A 16,592-nucleotide genomic window follows, 5' to 3' on the forward strand; every position below is an offset into this window, starting at 1 on the left:
ACTGTCGCAAGTAATGTAGGAAGGAAAAATGGGACGGAATTACATGTATACGGTTTTCCATCAATAAATTTTTTTTTTTTAGATGTACAAAACTTTTATCATACTAGGATGTTTGATTTTCATGGTGCATATCATCTGTCATTGTAAAATATTTATATCTTAATTCAACCCCAATACAAATATATCTGACACTCTGCAAGTAATTCGAAACATTTTTTCCCTTGGTTAATCTAAATAGAATTGTATTTTCCCTGGCACATAATTTGTTGAAACGCACCCCTTCTATTACTTGAACCTTGGCCTGAGAATTATTTCCTAGGTCATCTAAAGTTGCTTGCTTAAATTGTTTAACTTCTGATATACATTTTAAAATATAGTAATCTATTCCTTGATCGTCCGTAAAAACGGCTTATATAATCCCGGGTTTTATTAATTCAATGAAACGGGTTTCGTCGCTGTTTGGGATTAGTCTTTCAATTACCTCCATTTCATCCACAAGTTTATATTCACGAACAGTTCCGGCTTCGCTAGTACAGGAATTACTTGCATCACGACAGTTATAACATGAATAGCAGGACAAATTGCAAAGTAAAACTTTCCGTGAACTTGTATTAAGGGCGTACGATACAGTTACAGGGAAGGTAATGACGTTGCTAACGTAAAATGACATTTTCGCGACGTCAAACTATGACATATCGGGAAAAGATGTATTTTTTCGACTGATTTTTATCATTCAAACTGATTTAATTTGAAAACGAGTGCATGGACCCCTAATTTTGAAAACAGCAATTTGTTTCATTTTGCAAGGAAATTATGTGGTCCAAATTTTATAAAACTGTAAATAGCGCAATTTTTTTAATTTTGATAAACATGCAGCAAAAAATGACGTTTTTTCCTCTATATTCATGAACATTTGATAAATATGAGTTATTTCTGAATAAAAATTGCATAATTTTTAATGATACTTATAAAATACAGAAATTACCGATTATTTAACAAAAAACAATTTGTGTTTATCGTTTAAAACAAAAAAATTATGTCTTTCTTTCGAAAAAGAAAATACGGACACAAATCTGAATTTTGAGCAAATATACAAAATTTCGACCTCATTTTACTCAAAAAGTAGCACATGAAGGTATATTTTTTATTACATATTTGATTTAATCAGGTAAACAATAGCCTATATGCAAATTTTCATCAACTTGTAAATACAGGTTCAAAACTGTATCGTATGCCCTTAAGTCTTTTAATATTGGTGAATGCACCTCACTGAAGTGACGACTTTAAATGATCTATTTCGGAGTACTTCCGCAACATAAAAAAAATCGCATTTTACATTTAGAGGACTGTCTTGGTGTCTCCAATTTGTCTTTTCAAAAGTTGAACGAAATTCATGTAATGAGATTTTTTTGTCCATTTCACTATTGTTTTAAATAAATTGTTAAAAGCTATAAGGCCACACCAATTTAATTCCTTGTTCGACGGACCCGCCCGCACCTATTTTATTCAAAACATATTTTTTTTATTTTTTTTATATTCCCGCTTCCCGCATCCGGAAATGTAATCATGTCTATTTCCCGCACCTTTTTTGGTAAATATTATAAACAGATATCAACATTTGTTTTTTTTTTAAATCACAGTCTAACCTGTATTTAACGATTTTAAACATATAAGCACCCCATCACACTGTGTAAATATCTGTGAGAATATTTAATCCAACGTGGGAGTGCTTCCGTTCGATATAAAATTATATATAACAGCGGAAATACCTGTAAGGAACAAAACATTGGTTTCTTTCCCCCTTACTTATATTCCCTATCAAAAAATGTTCGTTGTTAGAATAAAGTACAAAGAACTTCTGAAGGATTTGCCTTCAACTGCAATTATATTGTATGCTGGCGAAACAAAACTATTCATAGCCGCTGCATGTTTATGCACCTGTCCTGATTGATTCAGGGGCCTGTCGTTCAGCAGTTATCGTTTGTTGATGTGGGTCATTGGTATTTTCCCGTTTGGATATATAAATTAGATAGTTGGTTTTCCTGTTCGAATTGTGTACACTTATAATTTTGGGGTCCCTTGTAGCTTGCTGTTTGGTCTGGATCAAAGCCCTGTGTAGAAGCCGTACTTTGACCTGTGTTTGTTATTATCAGGTTTGGAACAACACTCCCTCAGACAAGGGGTCATTTTACTGTTGTAGAAAAGGAAATAGAAATATCAAGGATTTGTATAGTGCTACTATAAGTTGAAAACTTTTTTGAGAATTGTTTACTCAAAAAGAGGAGAAATACATCATATTTTAAACAACTTTTCTAAAAGAGGGGTTCACTTATTTTGAATAATAATATTAAACTGTTAAAGTAAATGTGTTAACATGGTTTAAGTCCAGGATTATTACAAAATTCTTGGACATGTTTTGACCATTTAATACAAGATAGATATAAAGTTCTTTGGGAAAATATGAGCCCTTTTGTACTAAAAAGTGTTTTTTACAAAGAAATATATTATAACTTATATTGACCCCTCATTAAAGGGATATTTATAACATCAAAGGGGTTGTTGCCAACCTGATTATGACTTAGATGGAGAATTGTCTCATTGTCAGTCACACATACATAGACTAGATTTAATAATACAATTATTTCTTGGTAAACAGGGAAAAATACTTCATAAATTAAAGAAATCATGGAAATGTCAAAGTACAAGTGATAAATCAAGTTTTAATGTTGTCAAAACCTACTATTTATGTTTACAAAAAAAATTATAATCGCTCGCCTTTACTTTTCAAGCTTCGTCTCAAAAATTTGCAGATTAAATATTTTTTTATTAAAATTTTCAAATCGCTCGCTTGCCTCAATTTTTGGAGTCCAACAAGAACAAGAAATTTAATTGGTGTGACCTAAACGATTATTAAAAATTGCAAAATTTAACCTAATATGTCGAATCTATGTCCCCGGTCGGAGTCTATTCTTTTTGTTTTCGACAGCCATCAACATCTTTTTCAAAATTTAACCACACGATTTTTTAGTTATCATGAACAGTTAATTGAAACCTAAGCACATGAAACGTCGGAAATTAGCGTTTTTCGGATTTTCCGACGTTTTCAGACGCTTGGACAAATTGGCTACCGTTTTGTAATGTGTCGAAGAATTTTATTCATTTAAGACCCAAATATGTAGTTTATAAGAAAAGAATCTTGGCATTTTGTACACTTCGAATATCTAACTTTTGTTTTGATCAATTATAAATAACTTATTGAAATATCAGTTAAAAAATACACGTTAATTGCTTTGAAAAATGAAATATCAACTTGGACAAAATGGCTACCGCTTGAAAAACGACTGTGTAGTCAGAGAAGATTTTATTGAATCAGCAATATTTGAACTCACGAACAATGAGGCAAATATTTGTACTTTTGGTAAATGTTATTATTGTTTTTCTCTTTTTATTCATTTTCTGCTATATATTATAATACTTATAAAATTCACTTTTAGTCGTTGAGTTAACGAAAAACGTCGTTGGACATTTTTCTTATTCCAGCATAATATGCAACCACCGAGTCAAATGAAATTTGACAAAATAACGGATTTAACGCCACAAAGAACCTACACATGTCGTTGTTCCTGCCAAGTTTTAGGAAGATCAGAGAATACGAAATAGGATCACTATACATAAGAGTTAAAACAGTTGTTCATAAATGTAACGTTGGACATCCGTTTTTTTCATATAGCTTTGTTATTTTAATCCTCAAATATACTAGATATTAATTAGTATATGATCAAGAGCTATAGAAACATAATTTAAAACATATATTAAATTTGTTTTAATAGTGGTCCGTGTTTGCTAACATTTTTATTTTGTTTTGCGGAGGAAATTTCGAAGATTCTAGGGGTTGTAGAAACAGCGTGCTTAACGTTTGTGCGGCTAAATGTTTATAGATGCACATGATGAAGAACAAATATGGTCAGTTTAAGTTTTTGCCAATTAAAATTAATTGATAGATTTTCATCCCCGCCCGCCCCTCTGAAATCGTCCCGCCCCGAATTTTTTTATTTTATAAAATTTACGATTTCCGGATTTCGTTCATTCCCGTTACCGGTAACCGTTAAAATTTCGTTTCATCCTCAAAGCTTCCTGTTTCAAATTTCGGTTTTGTACCTCAAGTAAATCTAACAAAAATGATTAAGTCGACCTTTCCGCTGCTCTATGATGACAACATCATCTTCCGAGAGTAAAGATTGATAACGAGAATGACGTGAAATATTGGTGTTAAGAGAAACACGCTGTTACCTTTTACTTTAGTCTCTACTGTTCCGCCTATATCAGTTACCAAGACTGCAAATCGCGGTATGTCACAAATTTCTGAGATTAGAAAACTGCGGACTTTTTTTATTTATGCAATGACTTTGTCTCAGGAAATTTAAACTGTAAATGATACCCAAAGCGCAAGATTCGTGGAAACCATTGATACAGAAAACATGACTGGATTATAGATATTGAAATACAAGCACGAACTTGTCAGATTTATGACCGTTTATTGAAATTAAAAAGTCGACTAACATATGCATTTTATTTATGCAAGCCCTTTGATTTTACCGTCTTTTTATGTTGACAAACAGCAAATGTCCCAATACACCCAAAAAGAGTCATTAAACAACAACTTTTTTTTTATTATTAAGTTCATGTTTTACATGATAATTATATTTTCATCTTGCATATAAAGTACCAACCCTATTATTTTCAACACTCTCTGAGTTTTCGTTTTATTCTGTACTCATAATAATTGTGTTGCATACCAATGCATTTGCTTCATTTTATTGGAATACAAACCATTGTTTAGAAACCCAAATACATTTGGTGTACAATGTAGGTAGTCTAACTGAAGAGAGTATTTCTCACACGCTTTTGTTGTTAGGTTTTAAAGCCGCAATTAGATATATTTATTTACGGATTTGAAAAATTATGTAAGATTCCTCATACTTGTGTATATAAAAAAGAAGATGTGGTATGATTGCCAATGAGACAACTATCCACAAAAGACCAAAATGACACAGACATTAACAACTATACATGTAGGTCACTGTACGGCCTTAACAATACATGATATAAGCTTATTATTACACTTGCATATATGAAGAACTCGTCACAAAACATGAAAAAGGGTTTCATATGAAATAAAATTTAAAAAATAAAATCCTCCCACCCGCCCCATTTTTTTTTTTAAATTTGGATGAAATTCTACTAATTAATTTAAGTTGGCCTTAATTTAAAAACATATTTATTTATAATAGTGGATTGGGAAGCAAGTAATTACATTTGGTTAATGAGGTCAGATAATTTTGTTATATGAAACGAGCCATCCTGACTCCCGGAATGACAAATGTAAAACAATTCAAATAATAACCCCCCTATCGTAGAGTGGTTGTTTCGGACACAAATTAAGGCTTAGTAAATAAGAACGTCTGCTTGCAATGATACTTGTACTGAACTCTGAAAAACTAACGTCACAACAACGGTGACGTCGTTTACATGGAGAGCGGTAGCGGGAACACCTCATGTGCAATTCTTAACACCCCCCTAATACTAACGGCCTAATTTACGTACAAAAAATTAACGAAAAACAAATAATTTATGTAACACATCAACAAAAGAAAATCACTGAATTACAGGCTCCTGACTAAATGGAACAGGCACATACAAGCAGAATGATGGCAGGGTTAAACATGTTCTCTTGATTAAAAATCTGAAATAAAACCGGCAAAATAGCAAAACTCTATATAATATTAATCGCTATTTTGCCGAAGCCTTTATTTTTAGACAAAGAGTTCTTAAAACTTATTAATCAATTCTAGCCGTAGAATTTATGAATCAATTCTAGCCGTAGAATTCTAGCCGTAGAATTTATAAATCAACCGTATAATTTATAAATTAATTCTAGCTGCAAAATTTTAATTTGTAATCAATTCTAACCGTAGAACTGACTAAAAATTTGGTCAGTTCTACGTAGAACTGTCTAAAACTGTTCTAGGGTAGAACTGTCAGGATCAGTTCTAGGTAGAACTGTCCAAATCAGTTCTAGGAAGAACTGACCAAATCAGTTCTAGGTTAAAACTGTTCTAGCTAGAACTGACTAAAAGGTGTCAGGCTGACAGTTCTACGTACTGTCCTAGAACAGTTCGCCTGACAGATTCTGACAGATTTAATGAGAGGTTAGAAGTGATCTCCACTGTAGTCTGTTAAACCTTAGTGAACTTCATTTTACCTTTTTTTTTAATTCAATACATATTAATAAGTAAATGCAAATGATATTTGGTTTTTCGAATTCATAGATGATGAACGTGCGGAGGATTGTCTTTAAATAAGGCAAATACTAAGGAAGCATGTTAGGAAAAGTATCCCAATAACTTAAATATGACAATTCATTGACAACGTCATGGACGAAAGGTTGCCGTGAACAAAATTCCTTCATAGAAAGATAACGATAAGAATCCAGCGTATCTTACAAAAAATATACTTCTACATTATATGTCACTCAGTGGGGTTTGCATACAAACATATTGGTTCCGTAACACAATATTCACTCAAGACTTTATAAAATATACTGTTGTATTTTCTAATTTTCGATACCTCTTATGGCTTAGTATGCTGTATAGGTTTTGCTCATTGTTGAAGACCATACGGCGACCCTATAGTTGTTTAACTTCTATGTGATTTGGTTTCTGCTTGAGTTTAATTGTCTCATTGGCAAATACCACATCTATTTTTTTTTTTTATTTTCATACCATTATTTTTTTTATTTATGGTTACCAGAAGGCTCAATCAAATAGTTATCAAAGGTACCATAATTAAAACTCAATACGCCAGACGCGCGTTTCGTCAACACAAGACTCATCAGTGACACTCAGATCAAAATAGTTACTAAGTAAAACAAATACAAAGTTCAAACATTCCTTTTGAAATATGCCTATCCCTTAATTATTGTTATCCGGCTGCACTAAAAAATAAAGTGGAGCTGTGGTATAGTTGCCAATTTATTGTGAAGGAGAAAAATTTGTATAAACTTGTCTCGTCTAAGGGGGATAGGTCTGTTTCAAACTGTTTTTAATATCAATATCAAATTTGAATATCCAAATCATTCTTCATCCTGGAATTTGATAATATTGAACTCTGCTCCACATTCAGAATATACGAGTATTTCATTCAACTCCAATTCGAGATAAAACCTTACACAGACTTGTTCTGTCCTTTGTGTTTAAAAGATCAAATGGCGAAGAATATCGGACTACAGCTTCGTCATCTGCATTCATAACACCGTCTATGGTGAGATGTTCGAAATGATCATGACACATTTCAAGGGAGACAACAACAACTCTAGTTTTGTGTAAGATAAAGCCAACTGATACAGGTTTTGTCTTCGTGTGTGGCCATTCAAGGAGCAAACTTCGAATGAATTCATCTGGAATGTATGAATATAATGGTTTGGTAGCATTGTAATTTGTATCAACTATATTATTTACAAAATCTTTAGTGTAGTCATTTGTGAAAATTTGATCAGGGTATTTACCGACATTCACATCTTTTTGGGGAGTATCAAACATCGTGAAAGCTTCCGAAGTATCCGGAACACATAACGGCTGTTGTAATAGCCATTCGACAGTTTTCATTCGGGCAAACGTCTTTTGTTTACTTTTAAGTGTCTGCATACAATCTTCGGCATCATTATTATCTATTTTAAATTGTTTACATTTCCATTCATCGTTTGATGATATAAATTCTGAATTCAATTTCACAGAGTAAACACTGTTTTGTGGTGTAGCTGTAAAAATATCTGGTTTATTATGGCCACCTGAACTGGAAAAGACAGTATTTGTCTCCTCTAAGTAGTTTTGAGGAAAACTACTTGAGGAAACACATACATGTGCGCCATCGAACTTTCCATGGAAATTCAAATCAGCCATGCCGGAATCACTGCTTATACGCTCTTTTCCTTTATTTTCTTCTGTTTTTATTTTATTCACCTTTTTTCTTCTTTTCTCATTTTTATGCTTTTGTGAAAAGTTGTTATTGTGTTGTATGGGCTGAGTCTGTTGAACACAAGAAATATCTAACTGATTTGGTCTTTTTCTGTATCGTTTTCTTTTCTTTCGGGTCCTTTCCTTTTTTGTTTTCTCCAAAACACACATTTCGATGCTTTGATTTTGAGTAGAGGCATTCTCGCTATCTTCATTTCTCATAATAAAGTCTTGAATGCCCATGTCTGAGCTACTTGATGAAATTTGACATTCCCTTTGTGTTTGCGATAGGATTTTGCTATTCATCTTATTGTATAGACATGCATTTGGTTGAGAGACATTTACATTATTAATCACGTGATTATCAGTTACTTTAGATGACGTGTTTTTATTATTACCTGCACTGTTTTGTATGTGTTCAGAATCAGGGATATCATTTAAAGTGGTGTTATCATTTTGTTTGTTATCCGACATGGTTGGAAAATTGCTTTCTTTTATGACAGTATCATTTTGGGATCTGTTATCCTCTAACAAAGATACGGAGATACCTGGTGTAACATCCATATTTTCATATGCATTTTTGGTATCTTCTGTCTGACTTTGATGTGCAGAAGTTATTAACTTTGAACATTCAAAACTGTCTATTGGTTCTGCATACTTGCAGACGATCACATTTTGAGCGCTAGACTCATGATTGTTTTCTTTTTGGTTATTTTCTAAGGATTCTGAGATCATTTTCTTTCGCTTTATATCTGCTTCCGTTGCCTCTGGTGTAGAGACTATTATTGGTAATGGGCCTTTTGAACATCCAGGTTTGGGATTTCGCTGTAGAAAGCTTGGAAATTCCTGCTCGATCGCTGATCTGACACCTGAAAACAATCGTTTAGGTATGTTCAGCTTTCTACCTTGTGCCTTAAATGAAGGATCTATTGCACGACCGACAAATTCTTGTTGTTTCTGGGTTGCTTCACTACTACCCTCAGTAACAGTTTCGTCTGGAGCAAGTGTTATAATGATTGGAATTTTATTAATAACTCCATTAGGTGACAATTTAACAGCTGGTATTTTTATTCGGCCTTCTACAGTTCTTTTTCTTACATGACAATACATACCATATGTGTCCGAGGTACTTCCAGCATTGACACTTTGGTCCAGTGGTGGAACATTTTCACGCATCATACAATCAGATTTTCGTACCGGATTTGGCGCGTTACAAGACTTGGATTGTACTTTCTTAGGTATTGACGATGAAGTAGAAGGTGTTTGTGCAAAGGAATCAACATTATTATCATTTGATGAATCTTTTAAAGTAGATTTTGATGAAGACGCTTTAGTCGATTCTTTACAGATTTGTTCCTTTGAAGAACTGAAAAGGAAATAAAAGAAAACTTTGACAAAAGGCCAAAATAATGTATTATTGTATTCGTGACATAACAAGTGACCTGTCTGTATTAGTTTCCAGCCTTACGCAACTGCAATACCATCATAGTTTTGAAGGACCTGGATGAGATTACTAATTTTGCAATTTCAGATGACAAATAATCATGGTTCTTATCATATCTCCCTTGTTCTCACTTCTAGCCTATATTATAAATGTATTGACTTTTGATGAAGTTAATAATGCATTCATTATATTTGCGTCAACTGATATCAAAACACAACAATTGTTTTATTATAATGATGCGTTTTATCCATCTCCATTGTTAAAAAATTCGAAGATATTTATGTGCTTCTTCGGAAAGGCTTTTTTCAATATGACCATAAATAGCTTAGTTTTCTCGTTTGAATTGTTTTACATTGTTATTTCGGGGCTTTTTATAGCTGACTGTGCGGTATGGGTTTTGCTCATTGTTGAAGGCCATGCGGTGACCTGTAGTTGTTGATGTCTGTGTCTTTTGGTTTCTTGTGGAGAGTTGTCTCATTGACAATCATACCACATCTTCTTTTTTATACGAACATTACCCATTAATATAGCTGTTCAAAATCTAATATTACCCTCTCGAAATTTTCTTTGCTTTTTTATAATGTCTCAAAAAAAGGAGATTAATTCCCTATGCTATAAGCCATAGGTACTAGGGGACAGGACATTTTTTTAACCCTCCCCTTTTTCTGTTTACCATGAATATATTCATTCTAAAAAGAAAGTAGGGTGAGGTTTAACCAAAGGTCATGTCCAAGAGTACCTATGATTTAAGCGAAAGAAAAAACAGGAGATGTATATTCAAATAATAATGTCATAATGTAGAATCAATATGTGTTTACAATTGTGATAAAGGAAATTAACATAAAATCAACTAATATACTTTAAAAATATTGATACACTATAATAACAAATGATCAGTGTACATTTAAAAAACAATATAGGTTACAAGTAGAGAATACAATTCATACAAAGTAGGTATAGATAGATATAGGAAGATGTGGTATGAGTGCCAATGACACATCTCTCCATGAATATGGTTAATTTGGATAATCTCCCGTTAACCAAAAAATTTCAACTAGAAAAATAAACTAATCATGTATCCTAAGATTGAAAGTGTGTACGCCAGGCGCGTATGTCGTTAAACCAAAGACTCATCACTGACGCTCAAATCAAACCAAATACAGTACGAAGCTGTAAAGCATCGAGGACCCACAATTTCTTAAGATTTTGAAGTTTACAGCTACGGTCATTTATTCCTGTGTAGAAAATCCTTAGAATTTTTAAACAGTAAATAGGCTGTTCCATCTGACACATACAATCATATTTTGATTTAAAATATATTTCTGAGATTAATAGAACAAATAGAGGAATTAATTATAGTTCATGATTGTTGATTGCTGAACGTCCAATGGCTAATTTTTGTGGCTGATACTTTATATATGCATAGGACGAGAACCAATAAATTGTAAATTATGAATACAATAGATAGGTCCTAAAGTAGAGGCCGTGCGAGATGAAAGACAGTCAAATGTTGAATATCTCCATTCCCTTAATTTTAAGGGAACAGGAGCAAAAAACTTTAAAAATGTTACACTATAAATCTATGAAATAATAAGTGTATTGCGAAAAAAAAAATTTTGTACACGTACCGGACAGACAAACAAACTACATTGTATATATAAGAAAAAAACCCAAAGGAATTAAGGATAATAACAAATAGTTAGTCAATTATTCTTCTTACTGTAATATATGTGATTATTCCGGGAACGTCACGCACAAACCTTCGGGACAATTACTTGTTACGTAACGTCGCTACAGCGATACCAATTGTATATTTGTCAGCCATTATTAAATTACTATCTGAACAATCAAGTCTTACTCCGATCTTTCAATGGCGACGAGGATTAAAAACAAAGAAAAAAGCAGTGTTTAGCAGCGTAAATAAAGAGAAAATTTACCGAAACACAGAATTGAAAGAAGATAGTGCTAAAACAAGGAATTAAAAGAAGATACTGATAAAATAGAGATTATGGACCGAGGAGAGCCCCAGCAGATAACGGTAATTACGGAAACTAGAAATTTACGATCACAACCGTTTATACAGTCGGATGATCAGATATCTACAGGAAAACATTGGGAAGAATGGATGGAAAGCATAGAGAGGGAATTTAGATATTTCAGGATAACAGAACCTGCAGATAAAAAGGATGCATTAATCATTTATGGAGGAAAAGATATATCAAGATTGGAAAGAAGCCTAAGAGATGAAGAAGGAGAAGATGAGTATAAAGTCTTAAAGAACAAATTGAATAAATATTACTTGCCAAAGAAGAACAAACATCATGCCAGGTATTTGTTTTTAAAAATGAAGCCATTTAGAGATGAATACACAGTAACATATGTAATGAGACTGAGAGAAAAGGCACATGCGTGTGAGTTTGAAGCTACATGCGACGAAAGAATATTGGAACATTGTATTCAAACCATAACCAATCAGGATTTGATAAAGAGGGCTATAAGCAAAGGATGGAATTTAGATAAATTTGTAGAAGAAGCAGGACAGATGGAAGATACATGTTTACAGATGAAGGATATGAAAGGAGATCACAGAGACATAGGTACAAGTTCCATAAATAAAATACAAAGCAACAGGTCAAGCTATAATAGGTCACAGGATTATATAACCAAGTCTAATTGTGGTTATTGTGGATTTGAACATTGTGAGGGAAACAAATGTCCTGCATATGGTAAACAATGTAGAAACTGTGAGAAATATAATCATTTTGCATCAGTATGCAGAACGGAAAAGAAAAAACAACAGTACAGAGCTGGCAATTTTAGACGAGAAGGAAGAAGTGTAAAGAAAACAACGGAGGACACGATTGATACAGATTCGAATACAGATATATCTGATTATGATGAAGATGAAGATTATTTTGGAGGAACGACCAAACATATAATGAAAATACGAAAGGTAAAGACCATACAAGGCAGTAGAGACATGGACAAAACAGTGACAATAAGAATAGACGACGTAGATGTGAAGGTGGAACCTGATAGTGGCGCTGATGTAAACGTAATGGATGAAAATCAATTTGTAAAATTTCAGAGCAAAACATACGGCAATCCAGTATTAGAAAAGAGTAAAATCAAGTTGAGCACACTGCAAAATTCATTACCAATCAAGGGAGAATTTAAAACTGTCATAAGAAACAAAACATGTGGCACAGAGACAAAATTCATTGTGGTAAAAGGAAAAATCAATTCTCCACCCTTACTAAGCAAATCCACTCTGATTGAGCTAGGGATGATACAGATTAGAACGGATGGTTCTTTTGTAAAGAAAAACCAGTTGAGAATACCAGACAATAGACCACCTTTCAACTCTAAGAAACTTGCTATTGATAAGGGATTTAAACACTACCAAGTCACACCAGAACGCCAAATAGCAAATACAGAAGTGAACTTATTTAGAAAACCCAGGAACAAAACACAGCAAATAACAAAGTTAAAAAAGAAAAACACTAAAACAGCTAAGCAGGAGATTAATAGAAGATATCACTCAAACTTATATGAGAAGATAAATGAAAGAGACAGACAATGCAAGGAGAAAATCAAAGGGTATGCTGAAAACAGAAACAGGAAGATGGAGAAAATGGGCCCCCCGCAAGACATGCGCGGGAGGGGGCAGTGGACATACAAAATTATGGGCCCCCCGCAAGACAGGCGCGGGAGGGGGCGGATAAAGAGAACTTTGGAAAAGTCAGGAAACCAGGACTGAAACATAAAGCAGAAGAACCAGGAGACTGATACAATTTAGTGAACATTAAAGAGACTATTATAATTTATACAAATTGAGAAAGTGAACATCTATATTTTATTTATTACAAAAACATTAGTGAACAATACAGGGACTGTGATAATTTAATTAATGTAAACACACTTTATTTTACACATTTTAATTTACATTTATAAAGTCATTTTCTAATTCAAAGTTAAGGAGGAATGTAATATATGTGATTATTCCGGGAACGTCACGCACAAACCTTCGGGACAATTACTTGTTACGTAACGTCGCTACAGCGATACCAATTGTATATTTGTCAGCCATTATTAAATTACTATCTGAACAATCAAGTCTTACTCCGATCTTTCACTTACCTTTTCTGTAAGTTCTCAGGAGAGTAAGATAATATACCGATTGTGTTTAAACATAAGTCTGCAGTATTTTGAGGTAAAAGGTAATAACCAGGATGTTGACTATAAACTTCTCCATCCAAAAGAGTCTTTCGGTTGAAAACTTCACCTGGTATTCCCAGAATTCCAAATATATCTAAAAACGACATGAAAACATCCACATAGAGACTATCAGGAATCTGTTTCGTCCTCATTAAAGATAAAAGTAATATATTAATTTTGCTCAAAAACTTTTCAACAGTTAAAACAACTTCTTTCCTGGTTTCGGACGCATCACGTTTCAGTTTCGTAGACTTCACTGTCGCAGCAGATCCACGTAGACAAGAAATAGCGTTCCATAAAAGTTCTTTACTATTAGAAAGAGTTTCAACATCAGCCACGTCAAATTCTAACGAATCGAACGCTTCTTTGATATACCGTTCTCTCTTTTGATTTGCCGAATAAAACAAGGAAAGTAACTTAAAAATTTCACTTGTAGGTGCTTTAGTTATTTTTAGGTTCCACTTTTCTGTGAGTTCTGTATACTTATTTTCATCGGCTTCCCTACTTTTCTCCATTGTTTCAGCATCACTGTTGGGCATTGGAACTCCGCGTTACGAAGGACGTTGTGAAGGAATTATATTGTACCGTCAACTGTTCAACGACGTTTATGACGTCGCTGTACGACCCAGAAATTATCGAATCTGACGGTAACGTAATTGTCGTTGATAGCTGTTTGCAGAACTGTCTGATCAACAATATTATTAGACTCGATGTCTGCTTAAATGGTTTTGTCCACGATGGAAAATAGTAATTCATTAATGTTTACCAACAGAAAATACTCTAAATTAAATGTTACTATACTGTGTATAGAAGACAGTAATTTGCTGTGTGCTTAATGACTCGTAGTGCTTGACTTTATAACAAACTAGATGTTTTTTAAAGGATGTTTCAGTTTTTAGATTACGCCATGATTGTGATCAAATATGATTCTGCAAAAAGCTAATAATCAAAATGCCGACTGTAACTATATCCAGTCAGAAGAGCCTTTTGATTGAAATCTCCTTTCGTATCACGATTATTCGAATGAACGGCACTTCCTACACAAAATCATATAAAAACACAAAAATTCTGAATGATTACCTATACTCCCTAGAGAATAGACCCAGCGGAATATTCTGTACTGCCATTAACTTAGTGTAGAATGAAGCTTTATGTACGTGTACCTCATTCGTGCTTAATACCGCAGTCCCACTAGGCCACGATCGCACTACGATCTGTGGAAAAAATGCAAATTTTGATGATCGTAGTAAGGTCGTATCACAGTCGTGGTGAGGTCTTCAAGATCGTGATGAGCGTGGTCAACTTTGAAACAATCGTGGTGCGGTCGTGGCGAAATCAGGTCGTAGTAGAAGCGTAGTGAGAGCGTACTAAGGTCGTAGTAAGATCGCAAAGGTCGCTGTATCATCGTAGCGAGATCGTTGTAGAAACGTAATGAGGACGTAGTAGCATCGTGAAAGCAACGGAAATTTACATTTTCATGCCGCTCATACCGCGACCTCACCACGATCTGAATTTGTTTTAGATCGCGGTGAGCGTGGTGCGATCGTGGTCTAGTGGGACTGGGGCTTTAGATATACTCTGTTTTTAGCTCTGGTATGAAGGCAATGGTAAACTCTCCCACAAAAACTAAATGAATAACAACTATAGGTCCCCGTGCTGTCTTCAAAAATGACCAAAATTAAAAGGCTGGTATTCTTTTATTAGCAATTAGATGTGTATATATTTATCAGGGGCCTGTAGTTAAGTGGTTGTCGTTATTTCATGACTGTCATAAATGTTTTTCGTAAATGACTTTGGTGTAAATTGGGCAATTTCTTTTCTCGTTTGAATTGTTTCACATTTTACATGTCGGTGAAGATGTTAACATTATATAAGATAAGCACATCGTTTTGTACAATTTGATCAAAATAAAGATCTCTGATTTCTCTATCCTCATCACACGAGTGAATATAGATATGATTTGTATCTCTCTTCCTTATTTAGAGATGTTTTTGCAGTCCGTTGGTGCTAATGAGTATATTAAATAATGTCCCTTTAGAGATAACACCAGACTCTGAGCGTTCCTCATCTGTAGCAATCTTCTGGTAGTTTCTACTTTTACGACTTTACGGAAAAGATAACGATAAGACTTACATAAATCAACTAATTTATTACCTATTGTGTTGTATTATATATAATTATTGTGAATAATAACGTATTGCCAGTTACTTGGATATTTGCATTTGATCAAGAAGTTTATTGCCTCCCTACCTATAGTTGCTTTAATTTTCGTAATTCTTGTCAATGCCCTTGTTATATCTTACAATTGCTTACAGAAAAACACAAACAATCGCCTTTTGGTGAAGATGTTAAAAGAAAATGGTTCATTCGATTATTGCTGCAGAATGGATTTGCATTCTTTGCAAATTGTATTTTTGTTGCATCTTTGCTACACTTTTCAATTTCAATGACCTTTAGTGGCATAGTCACACACAAAAGGAGTAGCACAATACCTGTGATCATTTATGGCAATTTAAATTGTGCTTTGCTTTGTACTGAATATATCTGTTCTTTCTTAGTATAAAATCTACACATTTGCGTCACATATCCCGCTTGTAATTTATTCTCACTGGCATTATGAATAAAAACTTTAATCCGGATCAGGCAAGAAGAAATTCGGTCTACTCGTTCGTTTAACTGATAACTTGGAATTGAGAATGGAAACGGAGAGCTGTAGTAAAGAGACAACAACACCAAAGAGCAGAAAACACTGGATATTTGTTTTTATTTCAAAAAATGTCGGTATTAAAAATGTGTACACCTTAGTTTATATTGATGACCGAGATTGTGTTAATTTTAATTTACAATAAATATACATTTTGCATGTATTCAATTTTTTATTATGTAGACACCATTTTTAATACTTAACTATCATATTA

Source organism: Mytilus galloprovincialis, chromosome 2 (assembly GCF_965363235.1).
Source record: "Mytilus galloprovincialis chromosome 2, xbMytGall1.hap1.1, whole genome shotgun sequence".
Lineage (NCBI taxonomy): Eukaryota > Metazoa > Mollusca > Bivalvia > Mytilida > Mytilidae > Mytilus > Mytilus galloprovincialis.